Below are 19425 nucleotides of genomic sequence, written 5' to 3' on the forward strand. Positions count from 1 at the left end.
AATATGCGATATGTTATGGTTTTCAATGTCCTTGCTTACTTTATACTGTAGTTTTTTGTGTTTAGCTACTCATTAGGTGATCTTCCACAAAATGTTAACATGTTATAACAGAGAAACAAAACCTCAGTAATCTGTACGTTTTCACAGTTGATTCGTTAGTCAATGCAATTGAAAAAATTAAAAGAGAACTTAATAAAAGAGAATATAATAAACTTATAAAAATCAGATCATATCACAATATAATTGTGATATGTGATAATTGTACACTACCAAGACTTTTGCCATTGCATTGCATACAGTATAAGATGTGCTTTGATGTTTTAACTTTATATATTATATAAATATAACTGGCAAAAAAGGTTAAAGAGCATTGTTTTACATATATTTATATGCATTGTCTCTGTCAGTTAAATAACAGTGAAGAACTAGACAGTTTTGTCTTTTGCTGCAAAATATGCTGTAGTTTGTAGATGATCAACAGATCAAAAACTACATATGAAAACAAGACAGGTTGTTAGATCTGTGTGTGTTAAAAACAGACATGTAACTTGAAAACAAAATATTTAATCTTAAAGGCTTTAATAACTATTATTGCATTCAATCGAACTCTTTATGTTAATAAAACTGTTCTTGTAAGTGAGAGATAAATATTTATTGTAAGAATTCTGCTTTTGCTAAATATAAGGTTAATATTTCTAATATATTTAGACAGTTTATCACCTTTTCCTGATACATTATCATAAAAGAAAATGCACTGGCATGAAATATATATTTTATTAATATTCAAATTGCCAGTCAACAATTTTTATTATTGTCCTACTTGATCCTGTGTGTAGTCGTTAGTTAAGACTGCAAAAAGAGAATTGTCAAAATAGTCCCTCTACCTGCCTCTGATATCAGAATTTGCAACCAATAGGGGTGACTTGTCTCTCATTGACATCACTGAGATCTGCAAACCAAACTCAACTGGTACATGAAGAAGCAAGAACACACTGGAGAGCTTAGCAATAGCAAATGACCTGGTAGACCACGGAAGACCACAGTAGTGATGACCGAAGAATACTTTCAATCGTGAAGAAAAACCCCTTTTTCAACTGTTGAACAGATCAGGAACCCTCTCCAGGATATAGGCATAGATGTGTCAAAGACTATCATAAAGAGAAGAATACGCCAGCATAATCTCAGAGGGTTCACAAGATGAAAACCACTGGTAAGCGTCGAAAACAGAAAGGCCAGGTAATAGTTTGCTAAACAAAGTACATAAAAAAGCCTGTAGAGTTCTGGGGCAAAGTCTTATGGATGAGATAAGATTAACCTGTACCAGAGTGATGGAAAGAGAAACATGTGGAGAAAAAAAGGAACTGCTCATGACCCAAAACATACCACCTCATCTGTGAAACATGGTGAAGGTAGTGTCCTGGATTGGGCATGTATGGCTGCCAGTGGACCTGGCTCACTTGCCTTTACTGGTGATGTGACTGCCAACGGCAGCAGCAGGACGAATTCTGACGTGTACAGAAGCATTTTATCTGCTCAGATCCAACCAAATGCCTCAAACCTCATTGACAAGCACTTCACCTTGCAGCAGGACAATGACCCCAAACATACTGTTAAAGCAACTATGGAGTCCAAGTACTTACGGACTGCACTGTACAGTATATAGCACTTTTCTGGACAGTCCACTCAAAGCGCTTTACAGGTAATGGGGATCCCCTCCATCGCCACCAGTGTGCAGCCCCACCTGGATGATGCGACGGCAGCCAGAGTGGACCAGTATCCTCACCACACACCAGCAGGGTGATGAAGCCAGTTCAGAGATGGGGATTATTAGGAGGCCATGATTGGTAAAGGCCAATGGGAAGTTTGGGCAGGACACCAGGATAACAGCTCTACTGCTTTTGAGAAACACCCTGTGGTTTTTAATGACCACAGAGAGTCAGGACCACAGCTTTACATCTCGTCCAAAGGCCAGCACCTTTTTACAATATAGTGTCGCCATTACTATACTGGGGCATTAGGACCCATACAGATTGCAGGGTGAGCGCCCTTTAACTGGCCCCTTTAACACCTCTTCCAGGAGCAGCCTTAGTTTATCCCAGGAGTCCTCCATCCAGGTACTGACCAGGTTCACACCTGCTGAGCTGCAGTGGGCTGCTAGCGGTGAGCTGCAGGGTGATATACTGTATTTGCTGGCTAAGACAATAAGGGGGAAACTACAGCTCTACCAAGAACTACTTGGTAGCAGTAAGACCAGCCCCCAAAAAATCCTAAGCATTTTAATTTTCTCAAGAACAAATGAGTGTTCCAAACTTACTTCTCTGTTGACTATTCTCAACAGTTTGGTAGCAACTATAAAAACAAAACATGGAACAAGGCAATTGTGCTGTTTATGCTTGCTGCAGATAGGGGGGGGAATCGCCTCTCAATCTCCTCTCAATCTCTGATTTCAATCTCCATTAACAAGCACTAATAATTTCAATTGTCTTCAACAGAGGCTGGCAAGTTGTTCTTGCATGGGCATGTTTTTTTCCCTCGATAGGATAGAGGATTCTAATGACAGAAGGCTTTAGAGAAGTCAGTGTGTGTCCAACTGATGTGTTCGTCACCTGAAGAAAACAAAAAATGCACAAATATGAATCTATTGGTATTTTTAAAGTCCAGAATTTCTTGGAATGGGGCCAAATCCTGGTCTTAGTTTAGCAATTTATTAATAAATGATATTTGAGTACAGTGTGTTACTATAAAAAAATATCTTTTGTAAAGTTGTACATTTACAATATTTGTAAACTGTACTATTCCAAATTGTACAGTATGTACAGTATTAAGTCTTAAGCCACTGAACATTTAAATTTGAGTTTAAAACCTTCTGTTTGTCCCAGCTCTCAATTTAGGATGTTAAAAAAATATTCATCTTTTCTCATTACTACAGAATGTCCTTTAAAAGCATTCATTACATTCTAACTACATGATGGACATATTTGTAGAGTTATTTATGCAACAATATTTAACATTTCTGATTCGTGTCAGCACAATACATAAATGCATAGAAAGACGACGGTTAACAAAGTTTACCACGTTCTTTTAAAATGTTGTTTTCCAGACCACCATAGGAACGGCCTACAAATACACTGTTCTAGAACTCAGAATTTGGAATCAAGCATGATATAAACAGACTCTTGGTAACACTTCACTTTCATTCAAAGTAGAATGAGTGGAATACACATACAGTACTATATATGTACTTAAAAATAGTTTAGGAAGCTTAATTTCTTACGATTGGTCACTCCGTCCTGAAGAAAGCTTGCACAATTGAAAACCTAGTCAATATCAAAGTCTAGCAAGGGAGGCGCAAATGAGAAAGCCAATCGAGATGCATGGAAGGGAACTTGTAAATGAAGGGAGCTGCAGCAGAGTGGTTCTGTGAAAAAGAACTCATATATCTCACTATCTCTGAGACAATGGTCAGCATACCATAGATTTAAGGGCATTAGCGGTGACTGCCTCCAGGAGCTACAGTAAGTGTTTCATCTCGCTGGCTGGAATAGGTATCGAGAGGTCGAAGATTGTGTTACACAGGGGAAAGACAGAAGTAAAAATAAACTTATTAAAGCTGGGAGCAGGGATGTTGTGAAGGGGAGAGAAATCAATGGGTCATGTTTAAACAACATAGGCTTGGGTGGCTTTTCTTAGTGGGCTAATCTTGAAGAGGGTAAACAACAGCATTAAAAGGTGAGAGGGGGACAGGGAAAGTAGCATTGGTGACCAGAGAGGCCTCTGTGGGACAGAAGAGCTGGTAGACACTAGCAATATGAGTGAGCTAATTTTCTTTCCAAAGAGTGAAGCGACAGACTTGAAGATTTGGCAGCTGGGAAATTTGCGAACAAACTGATGTGGTTGGAATAAGGAGAACAGTTAGCATGAGGAATCCAAATTCTGGGAGGTTCAGCAGACTCTCCACGGACTCTGCAAAAGCCACGTAGCTCCTTATAAGATCATTTAGAGGAAAACAAAAATTATGTAGGAATAGCTGACCATGTGGGCACAGAGGGGAGGAAAGCAAAATCTCGCTGTGAGAGAAACAACTGTCTGATGAGAGCAAAAGTTTGAATGGGAGGAAGAAGCACAAACAGAGTGTGTCCACAGGAAAACAGACATGGGCATGATTAGAATCTGCACACCTCTTTGTTTAGTGTCACAACAAAAGCATATGACCTAATAATTTGCTTTAGACACCAAGGTTTTTGATAACCTGCTAGCAGGTAGGTCCCTTCTGCTGGTGAATAGTGCAGAGTAATCATACTGTGGTCACCTCCACCCTCCACCAGAGCTCCACTACAATCTTGCTTTCTTTTAACAAGCATGGCACCTTATGCATTTCATTTCTTTAACAAAATTGTGAGTAACCCATACTGCAATCATATCAGGGAAGCAACCAAGAAATTTTGATATATTTGGAATATTTTTATTATTTACGGTTAATCGTGATGTCAATAGGGGCGTAATGATAGAAGGACAAGCAAGTTACAGATTTTCAATCATATCAAGATGGCCGTGGAAGGAAATTGGTACATAAAATGGCAGCATGACATAATCCATGGCAAAGGGAACAGGTGTGCATCCTATTCCAGGCAATATTAGCCGACTACTGTGCATCTAAAGGAGAGCACCAGAGTGGAATGTACTGTGAGCTAAAGTGGGAGTTTCATATACTGACACCACTGCACTGTATTGTACACTGTCCAATACACATATACTACTGTCCTGTATTCAAAAGCCTGGGAAGTTAGAAGAAAAGTAAACAAACTGTTTGCAAGTCATTTGGATGATTAGTTCAGGTGGGTAGCTGCGTCAGCATGCGTAGGCTGCAAAGGAACAAGTAATAGGTTTATTCCATACTGAAAAAAAGAAGAAAGAAAACACAATGTTTCAGCCGTGGAGCCTTCTTCAGGTGTGAGAGAGACAAGGCAGTAGGCAAAAGTAATGTAGCGGGAGAACAAAGGCTGGGAGGGAGGAGGGGAGAGAGGCCAAGAGGTGTGAAATGAAACTTCCAATGAATGGAGAAAATTTAAAAGAAGAGTAGTCTGTCGTTAAGAGAAGGGGGAAGGTACAGCAGGATAAGTTGATCCTAGCTGCAGGATAAGTTTGGTTTTGATAGTCTTTCTGATGTATGAGTTCGGAAAACCATCTTTGAGAACACAGATGGAGAGATTAGAGTGGTCGTGGCCGTCAGAGGTGAAATTAGAAACAATGGGCTTGGAGAGATCTTTAATCTTCACAGCCCTGACGTGCTCTCTGAAGCGGTGTCTGAGTCTCCTTCCTGTTTCTCCAATGTAGATGGCTGTGCATTTACTGCAAGAGATACAGTAAATAAGGTTGCTGGAGGTACTAGATGCCATCCAGGTGATCCGGAATTGTCCTGAGGGGCCTTGAATGAGTGTGGTGTTGGATGTGTACTTGCAGGTACCTATTGGTAAAAAAGATTATTGAAAGAGAATTCGTTCAGTGTGAATAAACCCTGGTGATCATGTTCTCCTGTCTCCCCTAAATCTCTCACTGACACAATCGGGTAAATAAGGGAGTATCACTGTAAAAACTATGAATGGTAGTTATCTGTGTTCACACAACGGCTAAGCAAGTGTTGCTTCCAACTTACTGTACATAAAATTCAAGTTACATAAAGACGTGCAGAATTAAACCCCTATGTGTCCAGGGGAACTGGTGTACTTACAGTGGATGAGAGTAAATGCCATGCTTAAACAGTTTCTGCATATTCTCCATAGCAGTTTTGGAGACTGTTTTGGAAACTGCAGAAATTTGCTGGTGACAACTTGCAACTAAAATAATAAGACCTGCTTTTTTATCTTTATTTTTACATATCTGTAAGACCGCAAAATAGAGGAATCTGCATCCTTGACTTTTCATTATTTGTTATTTGTTTGTCTGACATTTGATTTAAAAGAATCACTAGCAATAACCTACTGTTGTAAAAATAGTCTGAAAAAAGAGTCACAATCTCCTACCTTCACCTTCACCAAACTGTATGATACTTGTCTTCTTGCGTGTTTCCCTGAGCTTGTCTATGAAAGGTCACTTGATTTGCAGGAATTATTGCAAAAAAAGAGATGATTACAGCTCAATCAGGATAAGGACTGAGTGGAAAGCAGCTGTAGGCAATGAAGGGAGCCGAAGTGTGACTTCAGAGCTCGATGCTGAGGAACATAAGAAAGGTTATGAATCCGAGACGGCCACATAGCATGGGTATCCCACTTGGTAGTTAGTAGTTCATTAATCTGGCTTCAACACCAAGGCTGTGCTTTTCAGAAAGAAGTGCTTTCCCTGTTTTTTGGTTTTTATTCCGTTTCCATGTGGTTTTTCTTTTTTGTCTTGTGATTCACACGGTACTGTATGTGTTTTATAATTTATAGTATTATCCCCAAAAAGCAAAGAGCTGTGAGGCAGTGCAGTGAAAACTTCGAAAGCGTGCAAAGTAGAAAGGAAACAAGGGGAGGTCCTTGAATCAAAGTAAGTCCTTGAAATAAATCCTTTATTTCCATGCTTCATGTTTCACTACATGGGTTATTTTTATTATAAGGTGGAATAATTTATACAGTATACAGTATATGTACAGTATATACACTCTATACTGTGTATTAAATATAAGTACAGTTTTAAGGTTTAGAAACCACATTGTTTTTCCCAAACTCAAATGCTTAGTAGGGTACAGTGTAAATACATATGCATTATGGGTATGAATAGGAATTTTAGTTACAGTACTTGAAGAAACTGTCACGTACCTGTGTAACTTCTCATTCCACCTTTTTATGCATGTAAAGGCAAAGCTAGCGGTTAGCATATACAATTACAATTACTTTTCATTTGCAAACAAATGGAATGACGGTTTCCATTTTTTTGGTTCTGATTGGATGTTGAGATAATTAGTTTTATACATAACTATATTTCATCACAGTTACTGATATTAACTTCAGACCTAACCTAGATATACAGTAATATACAGTATACTGATGGGGGAAAAAGAAACACAACATTTTATGGAATGTGAATACTAAAGTTATAGCTTATGCACTTTCACAAAAAGTTGTCAATTTGTTTTAAGTCCTCTGACCAGCAATACAGCTTGTGCAGTGAGGCATTGCAACTTGCCAATCACACGAAAGCTCGTTAGGTGCACTTTTACCCAACGAGGTCCAGGTGAAACAATGCCTGATCAGGTCATCTTTAAAAAAGGCTTAATTAAAAGCTTAGGTCACTGCAAGAAAAAGGCCACATTAAGTCAGTTTTCTGTGCATTCCATAACATCTCGAATGTCATCAGAAGCAAGGGAGAGGGCCATTGGCATGCTGCAGGCAGGCATGTCATGTGCCAGCGTTGCCAGACACTATGGAGTGAGCCGCTCCACTGTGTCCCGACTGCAGAGAAGGTTTCAGCAGACCGGCAGGACAGATGACCATCCAAGATCTGGTCGCCCTCAAGTGACCACACCAGAGCAGGACCGACACGTTAGACTGGTCCATCTGAGAGATCGTTTTAGATCTGTCACCCGTACTGCTGCTGAAATTGCCAGCAGACACAATGCCCACATCACTGACAGGATAGTGAGGCTCCATGCTGCTGGCCTTAGAGCAAGGCGACCTGTCAGAGGCCCTCTGCTCACACCTCCTAGATGTCACACCCGACTGGCTTGGGCCAGACACAGGCTGCGATGGACTCGTCAGCAGTGGACCTGATGGTCCTCTTCACAGATGAGTCGCTCTTCAGCCTTTTCCACGCAGACAGGAGGGCCAGTGTGAAGGAGGAGGTGTTGCATTTTTTTTCCATCAGTATCTATGAATTATTACTTCATAGGTAAATATGTGCTGTACATATTAGAAAAGAATACAAACTACATTATATTAGGCGAAAATATATGTTAAATAGAAAATATTCTCTCAGGTTACAAGAATCTTTGAATACCTGAAAAATGCCTTTAAAATTATTTTAAAATATTATTGAATTATTGTATCTCTTTTTTAATAGTGATATCAGCACAAAATAGATTTTTACATATAAAACATAAATGGCCAGGTTGTGCTAACTAGTTACTAAAGGTAGGATGCTTGCTTGGATAATTTCATTTTTTAATAAATAATCAGCATAATAATTAAGAATTGATCTTTTTTCCTACTTTATTACAGGAACATATCCCCAGGAAAAGTCACTAAAAACTTACATGGTTTTAATGAAGGAATTGTCTGGGTGGTAGTGAAATATTAAAACAATACAGGAATCATCACTTTTGAAGGTACCATCCCCTGTGACACGTTACTTAACGGTACGTAACAGTTTCCTTAGCAAGGTTTTCATGCCCTGGAGGTGCTTTGAGCACAGTGCAGTAATTCATTTTGTCTCTGCAATACCCCTAGTGCCCTTGGGAACAAGAGTTACATATCATTTCAGCATATATGGTGCAGCTGCTGTACTTTATCTGAATTATGGACATGCATCAACCAGCAAGATTTCCTATAGGATTTCAAGTGGAATTTCCTGTAGGAAGATGGCAAGCAGAAGTTTGATGTACAGTGTGGCAAGATGCAGTTTTTTTTCCTCAGTGGATAACTTCTCAGAAGGAAACTACAGAGAGAATAGATTAATGTTGAAATCCTAGATTTCTTAATGGTGTTACACTTCTGTGGGATGTTCATCATGCAGCTGTTCTGCATCATTGCATGATGTTTTAATTACTGTGCAGCACTTTTAATGGGACAACATTTGTTTTCCATCCCATTGTTGTGGATAAACATTTTTGTGCCTTGTGTCATTTAATAGAACTTCATATTGAACAGCAAACTGAAGGCAATATTTCTCTGGAGTCATATATTGTAATTTATGAGTTACAATGGGATCTTTAATGGGTGGGTCTCAGTAAACAGACACACAAACACAGTGGTGAAGTATACATTCACTTACAGTGCAGGGAATATAAAACAAACCAAAAACCTCCTGTTTGAACTGATACCTTGATGTCTTCACAGTCTCTTACTGTCATTCTTCTGGCAGATAATTTGCTAACCGGCATCTAAAATAGCAAAAATCCAGTCTCTCTGCAGTTCCTCTCCTACACACTTTCAAAATGTCCTTGAAAAGTTTATTTGTCCCTCGGTCGGATGCTTCCTTCTGCCTTATCTCTCTCAAGGTGATCCACAGAGGACCTGTCTTCTGTCACCTTTTTAAACTGAGCCTTCATTCCTCACATCCCTCATGTAATAATGTCATCACCATCATCAACAGCCTTAATTTCTTCAGTACTGGATGATTACCCCCTAAGGTTCTGACTTTGGGTATTCTCATCTGGTCTGCTCCTGCAAATGTACAGATTTCATAATGTTTCTCACCTATAGTAAGTACAGGGATCTTGTCGATCATGTTTTAGTTTATTCTTTCACTAGTCCAATGGTGATCCATGTGGTGGCCTTGCGCCATTGCCATTATAGCCTTTTTCTTCGTACAGTGATGGGATATACTCGTATTTGAGATGCATCCCAATCTTGTGTTTTTGTTATTTCAAATATACAGTACACCTTTCCTTGCTACTTTAAGTCATTAGTTTCCACATCAATATCTTAGCACTTCCAGCACATTGTTGGTTGAAGGCTTTCCTTTGAAGGCAACGGCAATTGCCGAATTTAAAATCATGCATTTAGCACCAGAACACCTTCTTTTATCTTGAAACTCTGGAGAGCATCAATTTTTCTTGTAGCCTTTTTATGAGCACCTCAAATATCACTAAATAGCTTCTATATTACATGCAAATTTGTAATACAGTATACATATTGTAACGCTTACGGCCGACAGGTACTGTGTAAGAGCCAGCGTACCAGAGCAGGTGACGTCACTGCCCTTCCCTGTGATAGCAGGACTACAGCTACTGGGCTGCAGAGAGATCTCTCTTTAGCTCACGGGGCTAGGTCATTGCAGAGAGACGCGGAAGTCCCGGGTTCGAGCCTCAGTCGGGATGGGGCCGACCAGATGCGGCAAGGGCGCCCGCCTGAGCCCCCGTTGCGTTACAATATATAAATAAAAGATATGTCAATCTCCAATTGCATTACAATTTTCTGTGTACTTGTTGATGTTTCTCTTCCTCTGGGGGAAAAAAAAACTGTGATTCTTTTTCATAATCAGGGCTCAACCTGAAACTTCTTTGTATTATTAGTACTGGTGTTGGTGTTTTGACCATTGTATGATTCCGTATAATAATTTTTTTGGGTTCTCTTGCGAGTTAGCTCTCAGTTTCTACCCCTCTTCCAATCTGGGGGTCCAATCTACCTGTTCGATGAAAATGTCTTTGATTTTCTCCCTACTCTGTGTCCCTAATAACACTTTTTACTTGAAATATGACGAAGCAAATTACTGCTTTTTTAAGATATACTTGAGGCACTTGCGTTAACATTTCAAAATCAGATTAATAAAATACAAACTAAAATCCAGACTAGGTATCCATTAACGCAATACATCTTGATGTACACATTTCTTTAGTTATGCACTTGATTAAATGTATACAGTCTTGTATGATGATGAGGATTTTTACAGAATGGCCTCTAAATCTGATTTTGGAAAACTGGGTGTCTTACACAATTGATTGATTGCCACTCTCTGTATGCTAATTCAGTTTGCCTTTGGTTTAAGTTAATTTGTAGATTTTTAATTTGGAAAAAGCCATTATAATTTATTTCAATTCACTGTTCAAGATGTAGTATCATTAATGAAATTGAACATTCAAGGAACAACTGCCATTTTTGAGTGCAAGTCATTTTGTTTTGCTCCTACTAATTAATAGAATTTGCAGGCTAAGCTGTAGACTTTGTATTTTGTAAATAACTTCTTCTTGATACTCATTCTTTCTATGTTGTCGAGATTTCGTGTATTGTTCTTTTTTTATTTTACTGATTTCTATGCTAGAGTTGTGTACTGGAAGTCCCTTAGCCTTAGCTTGTCAGGTTAGATATAGGATTTAACAACAGAAAAAGGCATCACATACTGTCAGTGGAGCTCCAATCTTCTGTCTCCAAAATAAGGTGATCCGGGTTAGTCAGAGAAACATAGGTAAACCATTGATTCTGTTTTTTTATTTGTGTTTTCAGGATATCTGGGGCAAAAATTAAATGTATTGAATTGGCACAAGAACAACAGCACTTTCGGAATGATTTAATTTTTGTAAAATAAATTCTGACAAGCCTTTCAGATGTTCAACATTTACATTTCATGTAAACTGTTACAAAATGCACTCTTTAAGATTTTTAAGAAAACTTTGGAAGATAAAAGACTCTTCAAACCAAGTCAGGCATAGAAAATATCCTATGTTTTATAATCACTGAAAAAAAAATAGAAGACAAAACGTTTCCCGATAATAACCCCATTCCCATGCTGGTAAGAGGCACATGTTGAAAATCAAGCAGGGCCCCAAGTGATAACAGTGAGGCGATTAAGACTTTGCATGGAGTGGTGACTGCATGGTTCTAATGCATGAGGGAGAAATAGTTGCTGTGCTTGCAATGGTGCATTCAATTAAATATGCACATTACAAGCAAATTGTTCCCCTAGATAAGTGAAAAGGTCTTTGTGATAGTTATCTTAAATTACATAATATGCAAGAGCTATCTGTGAGACAAACGCATACAGTACATCTCACGGTATCCATGATGTATGTCATGTATGTCTCTAGCCATGATACCAGTTCAATTTTTATCAGTTTGAGGTAAGCCCTTTGTAAACTACCAATAGAACTATAATTTGAGCAAAATATAAGTGAAGAAAATGAGCTTACCGATGTTTTAATATTTCCCCTACAGTTTATCTTTAATCAAGGGTAAATGAACTTAATCAAATTTACATTTTAACAACAGTCCTGGATATTCCACAGAAAGGAAAAGATGAAAAAATAAAGCTGATAAAGATTACTTTATCAACTGTGGGGAACAAAAATGTTGACATTTAGTCTTCCGCATTTTTTATTTCTTTCAAACTTCCATGCAAAATACTTTACACTCATAACTTGATAGTGCACACTGCCCACAGAGCATGGCAAAGTGTGTACATTTAGGAACATTATTCTTTATTCATGTTGATTGCTTTTTTGGTTAGCAACATTAATGATTGCTAACATCAGAATTTAGATGCTGAGCCAGAATTATCAGTGTTAGCATAATACAGACTTGACATTTTTTAATGCTGAATCAGTGTTGAAAAACAGCTTACCACATTTCAGTATTTAAATTAATCTTTACATATTAACATAATCACAACCCAGTTCATTCCAAAACTATAAATTTGGAAGACATAAAGTGGAAATAATAATATGAACAATACATTTTTATCACCACTGAATGCTGAGAAACTAATAGTTGTTATGGGAGTGGGTTATACTCTTTCTTACTATATATAGATCATTATGTATATTTTTTTATAGAAATAAATCATTCTCTTTTTAAGTTAAAAATGCATTTATATACAGCAGCTGTGACTGACATATTCTTCCAAGAGGCGCTTACCAGATATGGAAATTATAGCTGCACATATGTGTACAGATGTTTTAGTAGCTACTTGATTTTATTTTGTTCCATTTCAATTTTATATATCTTTTTTTTCATCCCCTCACTAAGCTCTTCACATATACAGTACAGTAGGAAGAGTCTCTCATCCACTACTGAAATGCGGCACCCATCAGGGTGACACACAGCTGCCCCACTACACAGTGGATCCAGAGGGAACACAGGAAATTACTTTTCACGTTAATTAAGGGGGATGGAATTATGGAGTCAGACTATGTAACTCCAAAGTGGAATTTAGCCATGACTGGTTTAACACCCCTACTCTTCCTAACAATCTGATGGGATACAAAGGATATTTAACTACACAATAAGTACAATAAAACAAGTCTTATACTAAAGTATACTGTATGCATGAGAATCATTTTATGTTCATAACCAAATCCAACACTGAATGTGGAAATCCACAGGAATATACTGATAATATCTTATTTAACTTGCTACAGTAGGTTGGTTGAAAACAACTTGTCACCTACAGCTTACCCAAGATGCTTACAAAATTGTTGCACAGAAAACAGCAGTGAAAGAATAAAATGAACAGTCAATAAAACACTAATAACATAGTAGGTCATACTGTAACAGGACATAACATGGTGTGGCAGCGTTAACAAGCACAAGTGGTCTGGCAGAAAAGATTGAATCATGCACAAATACCCTCACATATCCAGGTGGAGAGTTTCATCTCAGACTGCAGGACATTCCAGTTTCTGGTAGTGAGGAATGGTTCTGCCCATAGTCAGTAGTAGTATTTGGAAGTAGGTTAATTGGGAAGTGTGTTTTATAGGAGGTTATTCACAGTCTTCTCCCTGCTTGTGCTGGTACTGAATAGAATGGAATTCCTGATTGGGTCAGAGTTTTTGTAAGGGGCAAAATATGATTTAAATTTCTTTGTAAAATACAAAATATTCCAACGTAATGATTTTATTTCTATTTCTTGGTGCATCAGATGACAAGGGAATGAAAAAGTGTGGAAGTCTTTCCTCCAGGTGTTAGGTGACAGGTTTGCAGTGTCTTGTTACAGCCATCATCTACCGTTCTTTATAACACCATTGAAAAATGAAATATTTTAGAAATATTTTGTGTAGGATTAATATTACATTTTAACAGGACTAAGAGAATTTAAAAAGGGCTCGTTGATTATATTAATACTTTGTATCTGTAGTAGATGTTTATTTTTAGTAAATATTTTAGATTAATTCATTTGGCAGTCACTTTTATCCAAAGCAACTGCAAAGGGTGTGAAGAACAGAAGCATAAAACAGTAAAACTATAAAAACAGTAAGCACAGCAAATGTGAAGGAAGAGATGGATTTCTGACAATAGACATTTTGAAATATTTGGAAAAAGCCATTAGTAGGGACTTATTCACTTTCATTTGCATTATTGTTGAAAAAAGTATATAGAAAATAAAAAGCAACATTTGCACATGGATTCAAAACATATAATATGCAATTTTATTAATACAACTGATAAGGGTTATAGTAAACCAAGAAGAATATAAAGTGCATTTGAATCAGTCTGCCTGGCTACAAATGACTGATCATTCACTCAGGGATTACAAAGATATTAAAAACATGAGTTGAAATAATAAATAATAATTTCATTTTATATTAAGCCTAGAAAAGTTTCTTCTCCAAATGCTTTACGATAAAAACGCATGCAATGACAGGAGACAGAATTATGTGGGGATGGTCTTGTTACGGTGGATGCTTTTGACCAACACTTCCGTTGACCAAGGATGATGGACCAATGGAGTTGTGAGGTTTATTTATAAATAATCCAGTTGAAAGATGTTCACTGACTTAATAAGGTACTGTATTTGTATCACTCTCCCTATTGGATTTCAGGAAATTACAAAATGATGCATTTACAACTTCATTTTGTTTTTCAAAACCAGAATGCTCCAACTGAAGACTTCTAAGGTTAACATTAGTTAAGGTACTGTAAATGGTAGTAAAACATACAAATTTTGATTTCATCAGCATTCATACCCGAGAACATAATATTTGGTGAGAGCACCTTTGGCAGCAGTTGCATCTGCAGGTATTTTTGGGTTAGTTGTTGCCATTCTTGCACACTGATTTAGTGTTCTTTTTGACCATTTTTCTTGGCAGATTTATTCAGGCTCCCTCAGAATGCTTGGGGATCACTGAATGAAAGATCTCAAGTCTATTTCAGAAATCGAGGTTACACGGGATCATTTACTTTCTTATTCTAAAGCCATTCCATGTGCTTTGGATCACTGCCATGCTGAAAGGTGAATTTAATCCCAGATTTAGGTTTTCCTATGCTATTTACCAGTACTTTGCTCCAAATAAACCAAACCAACCAAACCAAACAGACCAAACAAAGTTTCAATTATGTCTTGTCCTACCCCTAAATACTTTTCCACATGTGTGTAGTAAGTTTTTGTTGAAACTCGAATTTCAAATGTTTTTTTTTGTTCCACACAAGTGCCCTTTGTGGAGTGACTGACATTTTTTTTTATCTCTGTCCTTGAACTCTGTAGCTCCTGCAAAGTTGTTGTTGGCCTCCCACACCAGTTTTCTCCTTGCCCAGCTTCTGAGTTTGGAAAGACAGGCTGTCTTAGCAGTATCTGCATGCCATTTTCTTCTTAATTATAAATTTCCCTGTGCTAAAAGAGATATTAAGGGTGTGTGAAATGTTTCATATTTCTTCTCTTCTTCTCACCTTTGCCCTAATACAATTTCATCCCTGTTTTTTAAACAGGAGGAACAGGTGATCTTTATGGTAGAATCTTTGCTTGAAATTCACAACCTGACTGAGTGTACTTACAAAGACAAAGGTGTTTTATTCTGAAATCATGCAAACCACTAGTATTCCACAGTGGTTACTCAACTAATTGTGTGGCTTGTTAAAGTAATTTTAATGTTAATTAATTTTAATGAATCATGAATTAATCATTTTTTTCATATTATTTAGCTATTTACTCCTTTATTTTGTTTTTGCTTTGGTTTTTTTTTTTTGGTTTTGAGTGTACGAGGAAGGTTATGTACATAACAAATAATATTTGCTTCTTCAAAGTTTGCAAACTTCAAAGTGACAAAATGTGAAAATTGTGTAAGAGTTTGAATAATTCAGAAAGGCACTGTGTGCTTTGCATAATTATGACATTTCCTCAATACTTTTAGGGTAGTGTGGTAGTTTTGTATGTAATCCACACAAGTCTAAAACTGCTTAGCCTCTTGCTGTGTTGGCCACGTCTGGTAATTGTTTTTCTGATGGTCAGCTTAAGAATGTCAGCTGATGATGGCTGATACTTTCCCTATATGGTGTAGTTTTTCTTCTTTTGTGTCTCATATGTGCAGCCCTCAGAGTAGACACTAATAATTTAAAATGTGCCCTTTTGCTTTGGACAATTGATCAACTCTGATTTTTTAGTTACACTACTTTGAAGCAGGTGTAACTTCTGAAGTCTTCACTTCTACTTTGAACTGGATACATTCACTGAAATCACTAGTGCAAACCTTAATGCTCCCTGTGCTTCTCCACAAAAAGAATTCATCCATCCATTTTCTAATCGCTTTATCCAGTACAGGGTCGCCGGGGAACCAGAGCCTAGCCTGGCAAGCACAAAAAAAAAATCAAATGTCTTAAATGTTTAAGTTGCTCTTATTGGACTTCAGACTAAAGGTCTGGAGTCATACCTGTCTAAAGCCATTAATCAGCCATTGCAAATGCATTCAATACAGAGCTGAAGCCACAAAGCTGGAAATGCTATAATATCAGGAAGTAAAAGTAAATAACTAAAGTAAGTAAAACAGTGTTGTTCCTTATTCTGTATTTTTCCATCCATCCATTTTCTATCCACTCATCTGGTACAGGGTCAGGGGTCTATATTTTATGAGTAGCATAATGTTTATACTGTATGTGCAATGTAAAATATCATACAGTTCCAAATAGTCTAATTGCTTACTGATTAATTTTCTGACATTTTAGCTAAAAGTGCCTTATATTGTCTCCATTTATAAAGATCGGTATTTTAAAGGAACAATTTGCTTATAGTGGATTGCTCAAGAATACAACAGCAGTGTCTAGCTTGTGATTTGAGCCCACAGCCTTCAGTTTACAAGTCCAGAACCCTGATCAGTGCTCTACACTATTGCTTCTAGTTACCTGTCAAGTTTGGTAAGGTGTAACAGAGCATGTAAGAGGTCATAAGATGTTCATTTATTTGTCATATATATTTTGAATTTGGATCTTTATAGTGGTGTGCTCCTGGTGTGCTAAAACAACATTTTTTCCCATTGTTCTCCTAATTTCTTCTCATTAATTTCACAAAATAATTAAAAAATGGAAAGTCATTTTTCCTTGTCATGATATAATTACAGTTACAATTACATGCGCCAAAGTTCAAATACCATTCCCCTACATTGTAATTACCAATTAATTAGAAATTCAACAATTATAATTGTTATTTTACCTTAGGTCTGAGTTATGCCATGCTGTATTTTCAATGATATTTTCTGATTTAACCAACAGATTAAGAATGGATTGTTAAGAGGAAGTCTTCTAATAGAATGGAATGGAATAAGACATCTTCCATGGAGCAAAGAATCCTTGCTTTGTTCTGTATCATTAAGACATGCATGGCATGGCAAGTGATATCATGGTACTTGGACAGTTTGCAGGCTCTCCACCTTATTGCTAAAGAGACATCTGAGATTTGAGCATTTCATCTCTTTATGAGTGTTTTGAAATACCTTTTCTACCTGAATGGAATTGGTTATTTTACAGCCATTTTAAAGCTTTCAATGTCCAGTATTATTTTCACCAGTATTTAAATTTTCAGCTGCCGATTTAATAATCAGAGCATGCCTGAGCTAAGCACAATAAAATTCAAGTTTATAGGAATTAGCTGGTTTCCCACTCTTCAGTGACTTTTAATTATGTCATAAAGCATTGATATATTCATTATTTAAAGTATAGCATGGTACAAAATAGGCACTTTTTATAGGTCATGACCAAAGTCATACTGTCAGTATATTGTGGATGTGAGCATGAATCATTATTGGACTTTGAATGTGAATTATTAAAATGCACAGTGACTCAACCGCTATGTGTAATGCATAATAATGTTGAAACGTGCATAAGAAAAATACTATTACTAAGGATAGTAGCTTTTTGTTTTAATTTCCTACAATAAAAATGCACTTTTTCAAATCTATGAGGAAAGTAAAAATAAAAGATCCTGCTGTGTATATGCACAATGTTTATCATTCACTTTTAGGGAAACTTTAAATTCCTGTATACTCTTATGAATTTGTACTTTTTATTACATATGACTCAAAATCATTTTTGTTTGACTCATATTTTTGTGTGGTGCAGTGTTAGCATTGCTGCCTTGCAGCTCTAGGCCCTGGGTTCAATTCCTGGGCTGTTATCTGTGTGGAGTTTGTATGTTCCCTATGTGTTCATGTGAATTCCCTCTGCGAGCTCCAGTTTCCTCCCAGAGTCCAGGGGCATGCTGGCAGGTTAACTGGCTTCTGGGATGGCTGTCTCTGGTGTGGAATGGGTGACTATGTTTACCCTGCGATGGACTGGCGTACCATCCAGGGTGTACCTTGCCATGTGCCCATTGCTGGCTGGGATAGGCTCCAGCTTTGCAAGACCCTGTGTTGAATAAAAAAGGTTAAAAGATTGATGGATATTTTTGTAATGTTGCTAGTTTTGTTTTATTTATCCAGTTAATGTGTATCTGAGTTCTTGAGCAAACTCACTTGCTTATGTCCTACACAATTCACATAGAAATAAAAATCCTTCCTTGCACATTAAATGGTTTTGGAGTGATGGCAAAATAAGAGATTTTATAATTCCTTAGTGCAGGCCAGTTGAAAGAAAATGTTGTTCAATGTTGACAAATTCAAGTAAATTGACTTCAGAGCAGAAATGAGAAACAGAGAAGAAATAAGAAATGTAGGAATGAAAGCTAAGTATATTGTACTTTTTATATTATGCTCAGATAAGATCTCAAAAACTGTTTCAATAGCAATCATATTTCCAATTACTATACAGTATACACATAAAGCTGTTATCACCATTCTAAAGGGATTAGACATTTTACATTTAACACAAGCATTCTAACGTTAACTTTAATAACATTCTAACTTTAAAACAGAACTGTAAAAGATAAGGTCTCTCTGGTTTTAAATATCATTTAAATGTCAGTTGAAAATAGCCCAACAGTTATTTTTTTTAAGGATCATCCTTATGCTGTAAATTAAAACTCGTGCCTGTACTGTCTGTGACTGAAATTGACACTTTCACCTGTCCGTGCACCACACATACTGTATTTAATAAATAATATGGTAGAGATGAGGCAAAAGTATTAGTTTCAGTCACAGCCTTAACCAGAACTGCTTTAAATAGCATGTCTCTCCTTATTAAATGTTACCATCAATTTTACATACCCAAAATATTTTGACAAATAAGGTGTTTAATTAATGAGGACATGAAACATAACATAACATTACTTTATTAGCCCTATACAATTTCTTGCATTAGGAATTCATCTTAACCCAGCTTGCTCTCCATCAGACACACAGACAGGGAGACAAGGAGAGAAGCTTGGGGTCAGAGCGCAGGGTCAGCCATTGTACAGGGCCCCTGGAGCAGTTGGGGTTAAGGGCCTTGCTCAGGGTCCCAACGGAGTAGGATTCCTCTGCTGGCTTCGGGATGAAGAAGACCTTCAGAACTTGGCATCTCGAAGACATGGTGCTTAGTATCTGGATGTGTGCCGATATGCGGTTTTGTTTATTTGGTTCCATTACAATAAGCCATAATTTTACTCGCATGCTAATTTCTC

The 19425-nt window shown here is 37.2% G+C and overlaps 1 protein-coding gene and 1 long non-coding RNA gene across 6 annotated transcripts in view; both read left to right on the forward strand.

The window, feature by feature from the left end:
- Window positions 1-19425, forward strand: part of nkain2 (sodium/potassium transporting ATPase interacting 2) — a 286417-nt gene that overhangs the window by 35164 nt on the left and 231828 nt on the right. The window lies entirely within an intron of this gene.
- LOC107078955 (uncharacterized) lies at window positions 3220-9985 on the forward strand. 3 transcript variants are annotated; one of them, XR_011184024.1, is made up of 4 exons: window positions 3220-3515; window positions 6426-6522; window positions 8193-8329; window positions 9850-9985. It is a non-coding gene; the product is annotated as an uncharacterized lncRNA (long non-coding RNA). The 3 variants fall into 3 exon arrangements; XR_001479912.2 differs by lacking the exon at window positions 9850-9985 and adding an exon at window positions 8421-9617; XR_011184023.1 differs by lacking the exon at window positions 9850-9985 and having other exon boundaries at window positions 8193-9617.

The sequence above is a fragment of the Lepisosteus oculatus genome, chromosome 2 (assembly GCF_040954835.1).
Source record: "Lepisosteus oculatus isolate fLepOcu1 chromosome 2, fLepOcu1.hap2, whole genome shotgun sequence".
Taxonomy (NCBI): domain Eukaryota; kingdom Metazoa; phylum Chordata; class Actinopteri; order Semionotiformes; family Lepisosteidae; genus Lepisosteus; species Lepisosteus oculatus.